Source organism: Echinops telfairi, unplaced genomic scaffold, assembly GCF_000313985.2.
Source record: "Echinops telfairi isolate 266 unplaced genomic scaffold, ASM31398v2 ScPeMD7_5592;HRSCAF=6446, whole genome shotgun sequence".
Classification (NCBI taxonomy): Eukaryota; Metazoa; Chordata; class Mammalia; order Afrosoricida; family Tenrecidae; genus Echinops; species Echinops telfairi.
Genome location: NW_022109491.1, coordinates 12,023,999 through 12,032,959, shown reverse-complemented (window position 1 = coordinate 12,032,959; position 8,961 = coordinate 12,023,999). Strand labels below are relative to the sequence as shown.

At 50.8% G+C, this 8,961-nt stretch overlaps 1 protein-coding gene across 3 annotated transcripts in view; it reads left to right on the top strand.

The window, feature by feature from the left end:
- Positions 1-8,961, top strand: part of PKIG (cAMP-dependent protein kinase inhibitor gamma) — a 31,419-nt gene that overhangs the window by 9,587 nt on the left and 12,871 nt on the right. For all 3 annotated transcript variants that reach the window (XM_045295272.1, XM_045295273.1, XM_045295271.1), the window contains exon 2: positions 1,437-1,506. The gene's annotated coding sequence lies outside the window, so the exon portion shown is untranslated. The remainder of the gene's footprint in view (positions 1-1,436; positions 1,507-8,961) is intronic.

Genomic DNA, 8,961 nt, shown 5'->3' with positions numbered 1-8,961 from the left:
AGTGATCATATCGGGAAGGGGGCACCCACTGATAAGATTTTTTTGTTCTTTGATGTCTGATACCTGGCCCCTTCTACACCTTGGGGTTACATAGGCTGGTGTGCTTCTTCCATGTGGGCTTTGATGCTTCTGAGCTAGATGGCTGCTTGTTTACCTGCAAGCCTTTAAGACCCCAGATACTTTATCTTTTGATAGCCGGACACTATCACCTTTCTTCACCACATTTGCTTATGCACACATTTGTCTTCAATGATTGTATCGGGAAGGTGTGTATCATGGAATGCCAATTTAATAGAGCAAAGTATTCTTGCATTGAGTAAGTATTTGAGTGGAGGTCCAATGTCCATCTGCTGCCTTAATACTAAACCCATAAATATATGCACGTTGAGCTATTTCCCCACCATTCTGTATAAATATATATGTACATGCCTGTATTTATACCTCTATAAATACCCTTTGTCTCCTAGTTCTTTTGTAAATTTACTTTTTAATGTAAAAGTCACGCATGTTTAGGAAATCGTGCACTTGCCCTGGGTAATTGGTACTGTGGTTTACCAGCAGACTTTGCTCTAGTAATATTTTTGTTATTGCTTGTAGTGTTTTGTTTTCACTCAGTAACACAAGTAGACATGCTTGCTGTTACTAAACAAACTGAAGATCTTTAAAGGAGAAATGATAATCAACCTTTCCCTGTTTCCCTCTTCCATTCTTCTGAGAGAACAACCAGTGTTAGCAGGTGGTGTATATCCTTCATACCTGTCCCCAAGCTCATATTTAACTGGACTTAGTATTTATGTATGTGTGTGGCTATTAGTTTTGTCAAAAGGGAGATCACTTTTTCACTGAAAACCCAACATTGTCATTCTCGTCTGGGAACCTATTTGTCTATACTTAGGTTATTATCATATCTTTTTATTATACGACAACCCTCTATTTAATTTTCATGACTTTCTGAACTGCACCTTGGCCAATTTTCTTAGATATGTATTATTTTATATGAACTTTAAAATAATGTACCCAGTTCCTCCCCACCCCAAAAGCAAACTATTGGTTCTCTTATTGAAATTTCATCAAAATTGTATAGTAGTTGGCCTAACTGGTTACACATGTTAGTACAATGGCCCCTCCTTCTTTCTTCACAGTGGCTGTTTAGGGTCTCACTGCCCTGACTATACCATCATTTTCCTATTAACAGCTATTTCGATTGTCTTCCCTTCTCATTGCTACACGCTATGCTTCATGAATAGCCTCACTTGGGTGAACATGCCTGTGAGAGAAATTCCCAGACCCTGGGCTGACCTAGTTCGACGGAGCCCAAGGAAGTGCACTCTTAGTAGTGTGTGAACAGATACTGGTAACTTGCCCTTCCCAAGACTTTGCACTTACAGCCCTGGAGTGTGTTAGACGCTAACCGCTGCTTTCCTTTGGTTGTCTAGGCTTTCCAGACGGACTAGCCAACCGGAGAAAATCTGAAGAGATGCAAGCAGGCAGAAGACAGTGACCCAGGTGGGTCGTCGCCCAGTTCATACTACTCGCCCATACCATTGTGCCGAAATGCCTTTGTTTGAAGAAAGAAAAGGAATCATTTCCAAACGAGATTTGGCATTTTGAGAAAGGAATGTAATTAGAAAGGAATTTGGGCTCCCTGAAGAAAAGGCAGCCTGGCCTTTCGCAGAAGTTGCCTAAGGACCCTCTGCAGCGGAGCCTTGATTGCATGCGGGCACCGCTGCTGCCGCCGGGTGCCCGAGCTGCTGCTGACTCCCCGCACACAGCAGGACAGCATCGTCCTCGGAGCCCTTGCTTTGGGGGCTCCCGCTGTGTCAGGTCCTCTCACTGAAGGGCTTCCTCTTTCTGAATGACTTCCTTTCTCCTTTATCAAGCATGATGTCCTTGTCCAGGGACTGGTCCCTCCTGATCACGTAGTCAAAGTACATGTGGTGAAGCCACCCTCCCCGCCCTCTCAGGGGCGTTCTGGCTGAACTTCTTCGGAGACAGATGTGGTTTGTCCGTTCTTCTAGCGCTCCCTGGTCTATTCAGCGTGCGCCACCCGCACCATTGTTCAAATGCATCCTTTCGTCTCTGGGCATCTTTATGCGCTGTCCAGCTGTCACGTGTCATAAAACAGCGTGGGTCAGGTGTATCTTTGGCCTCAACGGTGCAGCTTCGGCTGTGCCTTTTAAGCACTTTAGAAAGAGGTCTTTTGCAGTAGGTTTGCAGCAGACACGTCAGGTGAGATTCTGAATGCTGCTTTCCTGGGGGATGATTCTGGATCCCAGTGAAATGAAAACCCTCTAGCTTCCGTCTTTTCTCTGTGTGTCACGATGTTGCGTCTTGGTCCACTTGTGAGGGTTTTCGTTTTCTTTGGGCTGGAGTTTTGATCTTCGTCAGTAAGGGCTTCACATTCCCTTGACTTCCAGCAAGCACGGTTATGTCCTCAGCTGATGGCAGATGGTCGCTGAGTCTCCCTCCGGTCCGATGTCATGTTCTCCTTCATACAGTGTAGCTTTCCAGATACGTGTCCAGCATACAGGTTGCAGAAATTTGGCAGGTGTGGTGAAACGATGCGCAAGTTTCCTGATTTTAAATAATTTTAAAATCACTTTGTTCTTCCCGAGTGACCGTCTTTTTACGTACAGGTTCTGCATGAGCACAATTAAGGATTGTGCAATTCCTATTCTTTGTTATACAGAATTTGCTATGATCCACATAGCTGAATGCCTTTACATAGTCAATAAAACACAAGTCAACATTTTTCTGGTATTCTATGAGACATCAGCCACAGTGCCCCTTGCCCCATGTCCTCTTCTGAATCTGGCTTGAATTTTTGCCAGCATTTACCATACTAATTGAGTTTATTGCTGGAACATTGTTGTTTATAATTCTCTTCAGCAAAGTTTAATGATGTGACATCTTTTCAATGACAAGTGACCCCATCCCTCATCAACTTGTCTTCATTTCATAGCAGACCGACTATGCGTGTCTCATTCAAAAGGACCCACTCTTGTCCATCTCAGCTCACGCATGCCCAGGATATTGATCTTTATTCGTTTCATTTCATTTCTGATGACCTTCAGCTTTCTAGATTACCGTCCGCACAGCCCACATTCCCGTTGTTGATGGCGCTCGGAGCTGTTTCTCCCTGTGTCCTTAGAGCACCAGAAAAGCAGTTTATCTCGTGTGCAAAGGACAGTAGGTTTCCTCGGCCGTTTACTTAAGCAAGCTGAATGATCCACAGAAGATATTAGTAGACTTGAACGTGGCCCCAACTTTCCTCGATACCACATTTGTTTAAAACTGTTCCGTGTGAAGCTGAATGCGGTGCTGGTGGGTCAAAGGCAGGTGGAATCCAGCGCCCCTCTAACAAGGGCCCAGCTCAGTAGTGTGGGGAGAAGAGAAGCTGCAAGTCTCTTACACTTCGTAAAGTGTGAGTCACTTGTCTAGAACTCTTGCCGTTTTTGGGCATTGCTCAAATTTTTTCTTCTTTTTTTTTTTTGGCTCAGATTGTCCCAAGAGCTAAGTGGCTCTGACATCAGTTAATGCTTTACCATTCAAGACAACACCACAGTTGGTTTTTCACCTCAAGCAATACTATTGTCCGCAAATCTGGTGAACCTTTTGAAATGCCAACTTTGGGTAGAGAACCCACAAAGACCCTCTGGCTCTCCATGGATGTGATTGCTCAGGGTTTCAGGCTAGAAGGCAACGCATGCCAAGGTGCCCCGTAGCCACCTGGCTCCTTTCCCTACAGAGCTCAAGTTTTCATAAGGACACGCAACCAGTGGGAGAACTCCTCCTTTCTCTGGAGAGTGCACGGATCCACTCCGCTCTGTGGAGAAGACGTACCAGGAGACCATGTCCGTCCCCCTCTGCCCTCAGCATGAGGAGAGAGCAGCGTGTCCCACACAGCTCGGTGCAGACTCCTGCCTCGGCTAGGAGAAGAAACCCTTTTCATCGATGCAGTTGTGAGCGAGTAGTCACGGAGCCTCTCCCACGAACTGGGCATGGGTACCAGTGCAAACGTGGCAGACAGCCCTCGCTCTCAACAAGCTTGTCAGTAGATAAGTAACAGGTCCAGAGGGCAGGTAAATGGGGAGCCCACTGAGGCTTGAAAGGTGAGTGGGAGATGGTCCGGAGAAGAGTGGACAGGAAGAGGCTGTTGGGCTCAGAGAGTAGCCTGGTCAGTACCTGGAGGCTAGAGAGGACACAGTGTCACGGAGGAACTGGAAGAAGTTCCGTGAACTGCACACAGGGCAGGGGCTGAAGTCAAGTCAGGAGGTGTGGTGAACGAGTCTGGGTTCTTTCCTGATGGCTATGCATGGAAGTTACCGGAGCGTCTTAAGCAGAGACTCAGCTTCCAGTTGGGCTGATGGAGTAGTATGAGTTCCACCCCCTCCCCTAGTCTTCTCTCATGACCTCCTCTCAGGGCCCCTGTCCTTCCATATCTCTCCCTTGGAGAGGGGCTGGTCATGGCATTGGGCGTAACGAGGGTACAATATAAAGAAAGGGCTGCAAGTGGCCTTGGCCAAGCCACTTCACACTGGTAGCCTTCAGCATTCTCATCTTATTGTCTGAGGATCCCAAGTCTGAGATGTTTTACATACTGAGCTGGGGCTTCCAGAACAGTCTCTTTGCTTTGTTTGCCCTGGATCTCTTAAGAAGACATGGCAACTCTTCCAACGACAGCTCCCCCTCTGGTGGTCAGGGACCACCGGGAGGTTTGACCACACAGGGTCAAGCAGCTACTGGAGAGAATTGTAGCTGCCACCCCTTTGCACTGAGGGCCAGCCTGCAGGCTCACAGCCAACTCTCCCTAGATCCTTCAGGGTCACCCCATCAAGAGGGGGAGCCTGTACTGACAAAGGGCCAGGTATGTGCTTGGCCACATGAGTACCCGGGCAGAGCTTCTACAAGGACTGTTTATTTAAGTGAGATGCCCAGCCTTCTGATAAGCACTTCTAAGTACTTCTTAGTCTCATTTTCTTCCATCCTGTGCCATTGGCATCATTCTCCGCCCCCATCTTACAGATGGGGAGCCCAAGGCTCAAAGAGGGGAAACAGCTTGCCTATGGTTAAGTGGCAGAGCCAGACTCAAGAGCCCAGGCTGTCTCCTGTGCTCAGTTTTGCCCACCAGCTGGCATGCCACCTTCTGCAGACCTTTCAGACAGCGTGTCTGCCCCACAGAAATAAAGGGACAGCTCCTTGTCGCACCGCTGACCAATGGTGGAGAGCCAGTGTTAGCCTCTGACCCCGTTCTTCAGCTGTCTCCTTGTGTTGGGGCAGAAATCCTGAGATCTCTCTCTCTCCAAGTCGCGGTGGTCCCAGGAGTTTGGAGTTGTCCAGCTCCTCCGGGTTCCCTGTCAGGGACCCCCTAGCCCCCAGCACATCTTACAGGGACCCCTCTTCTCTGTGGGTAGAGCCAAGGGTCTTGTCTGGCAGGCAACTGCCCTGGAGTCAGAACCCGCTAGCTGCTCAGCCGTAAGGTTTCTGGGCCGTGCCCGACAGTAGCCTCCAGAGCCACCAGGCCTTGAGTTCAGACTCTGCGCCCCGACAGTCCCCTGGAGGCAGATGCTCGCAGCAACTGGGATGCGGTCGTTGGCTCCGGGAACTGTTTATCCAGCCGTGGCTGGTTCAGGAAGGCCAGCTTCCCAAGGGCCTCTGTGGGAGCACAGGGGCTCAGAGCCTCTTCGCCTTGAGAAGGCAGGACTTCTATGAAGACTGGGGCTGGCATGTTTGCCTGGGCTTCCGAGACTAGCTAGGACTCCTGCCATCCTGGGCACAACTTAGAGAACTGTTACCACCCCAAGGCCTTAGAGGTCATCCCAAGCCCTAGGCAACCACTGATCTCCTTTCTGTCTGCAGGTTAGGGTTTTGATCCTTAAAAGAGGAAAGTGGTCCGCAATTTGGCAATTGCAGTGAGTCCTCCCCGAGGACTCATTAGATGAAGGGGGTTTATAAACAAAGTTGACTCTTTCCAAATGGCTTTGTTAGCCAAGGAACCGCCCACACGTCTCTGCCGTGCCCAAGTTTGAAGTTGACACAGGAGGAGACAGCCTCCAGTGTCAGCCGGGCTCTGTCAGGGGGCGAGCCAGTGAGTGATCGTTGCAAAACCACAATAGCTCCGTGGGGCCGCGTTTCCCTTTGCATCAGAACCCATGGTCGCCCAGCACAGGGTCTGCTTGTCACCGAGTCCCTGGCCCGCTCGCTCTATGTCTTGCTGCCCTGGTCAGTGTGAAGGACCCTTGGGTGGATCCGGGTCTCTTGGAAATGCAGTAGGCAGGAAGCGGTCAGACCACATCCTCAAAGGTTCGCTCTCTGGAGCTGTTTCTAGTTAGCAGGTCCGGACTCCCTGACTCTCATTCTGGAGAACAGTCCGGACTCCCTGACTCTCATTCTGGAGAACAGTCCGGACTCCCTGACTCTCATTCTGGAGAACAGTCGTAGGCTGTCTGAGTCTTGTCATCCCTGTCATTACAAGGCACGGCCTGCTTTGACCCCCGTGGGGAGAGAAGCCTGGGGAGCAGGCTTTGGGGAGACGTCAGTTCTCTGACAGGACAGACGGAGAGCCTTCCACATCAGGACCCAGCGCTGCCTGCAGTGTGCCCTGAACTCAGGGACGCCTCTAGGGGTGACCTCACAGTGAAAAGGGTCTAAACTGTGCAGTGTTTCGGCAGAAAGTAGCTTTAACACGAACAAATCCCTGCCATTCCCTCTGCCAGCAACAGTCGTTTTTGCGAGCCCAGCTTGCGTGTGCTAACGCACCTTCAAGGCTGAAAGTCGCTGCTGGTCTGCACCCTGGCTGCTGTCATTCATACCCACCACGGGGATGCTTCCAGCCCCACGGCGGCGTCTGCATGTGCCGTCGTGCCCCTCTCTGCTCGGCGCCGTCAGAGTCACGGATTCTGTCTAAATTTCTGGTGTTCAAGCTACAATGTTGTGGAGAACAGTTATTTGTGAGCCTCATCAATAACTTTTCCTGAGTCTGCGGTAATAATTAAAGGAAAACTAGGAGAGAGAAAGGGCTGCTGCTCAGTTCCTGATTATGCCGTAAATCACAATGCTGTAATTAAACATGGAGAGATTTTACCAGGCAGTTCTGTCACTAGTTTTCATATCCTCTAAGAAGTATTACAATGGGACGGTTTGCAAAGCTTTGTCCCATGTTATTCCATGATTACAATACACTGGGTGTGGGAGGAGGTCCCTGGCAGGTGGTGGGGGTGTAACATGATGAGCCACAACACTCGATGTCACCGACCCTGGGGTCATGCCAGGGGCTGGGTTGGGAAAGGGGAAACCCAGTTCCAGACCTGAATCAGCCCCTCAGTAGTCGGAGGACCCTGGGTGGTTCCGGCCACATCTCTGAGCCATGGACTGGCCTTTGTGAGGGTTCGATAAGGCCGTGCCTCTGCTCCTATCTAGGATAAGGTGACCAGATGTTAACACTGGTAAAGTGGGACACCATTGATAAAACTCATATCCTGGCGAAATAGCCACATGGCAGCCGAAAACCGTATACCCTAGCTTGTCGTGCATTCTTTCCAAAACTCGGGACTTTTTAAAAACGCTGCGGGACGCAGGGAAAAATTGTTAAAAATTGGGACTGTCCCGCCAAAAGCGGGACGTCTGGTCACCTTAACCTAGGATCACTGCTGGGGGACAGGACTGAACACCACAAGCCCGGCGCCAATACCACCCAGTGCTTAGACAACGACAAGCAGAACAACGAGGAAGGGGGGGATGAAGGGACATTCTAATGCCTGGTGGGTCTCCCTGGACCCCCAGCCCCCTCCTGCACCTCCTTGCACATGCTTCCCCTCGCCCGATCCACTCTAGAGAACCTGACCTCTGCCACAGCCGTCCTTTGCCTTGCCTGCGCTCGCCTGTCAGCCGACAGTGAGGCCGGTTGTCAGTGAGCTCCTGCGCCCAGTGGGAGCCGCCTGAGGGCAGAGCCTGCCTTGTTCGTTGCTGGGTCCTCAGCCTGCCAAGCAGTGGGGGAAGACCAAGGGGGCGGAGAAAGCGGCATCCTTACCATTGGAGACCGTGTACGTGTACCACCCTGACTAGCAATGCCTGGGCTCTCTGCCCGCCCCGCCACCCAGCACCTCCTGCCGGAGCCCTTGCCGCCTGGGTTGTGGGGACTCCTGCAGCACTCTTCCGTCAGCTCATTGTGGGTCATCACACGTGTGGGTGGTGTCACCCCCATCAGTAACAGACAGACGAGGGCAGGGCGATGCCTTGTCAGCTACAGAGCACTTGGCCCCGCCCCCCAAGTTGGATTTAGCGAGCATCGTTGAAAGGGCCCCTCAGTGATTCGGATCCCTCTGCCGGTCACCTCACCACCAGCACTGGTTTATGAGGCTGTTACAGCAACTGGACCGTGAACCTCCTTCAGGGCCCTGCGTGGGGTCTTCCCGTCTTTAGATCTGTGGCTTCTAGTCCCGAGCCTGGTGCGCATGGCTTAGTAAAGTTTTGTTGAATGAACGACTGAGTGAATGATTCTTATGGACATGGCTGCCTTGCTTCTTTTCCTTCTCTGGTGTGTTTTGGGGGTGCTTGTTATCATGCTCTAGAGAAGGGACCCCAGAGAGGAAAGAGCATTAGAGATGGTTCAATGATCTGTCTGTTACGGCATAAAAACCACCCAGTACGTAGTGGCTTACAGCAATAGCATACTTTAAACATCTGGGGTCTCTAGGTAACCACCACCCTGGGGGGGGGTGTCGGGGGGTTATTTGTGGGGCTGCTAAGTGCAAGGTCAGCAGTTCAAAACCACCAGCCACTCTGCAGGAGAAAGGCTAGTTTTCTATTCCCAGAGAGTGACAGTCTCAGAAACCCACAGGGGCAGTTCCACCCTGTCCTAAGGGGTTGCTGTAGGACATCGAGTCGCGTCTTTTTATGTTTGGGCTGTCTGTGTGAGGAATTTGGGGACAAGGAGGCCTGGCTTGCTGGTGGAGTGGCAGG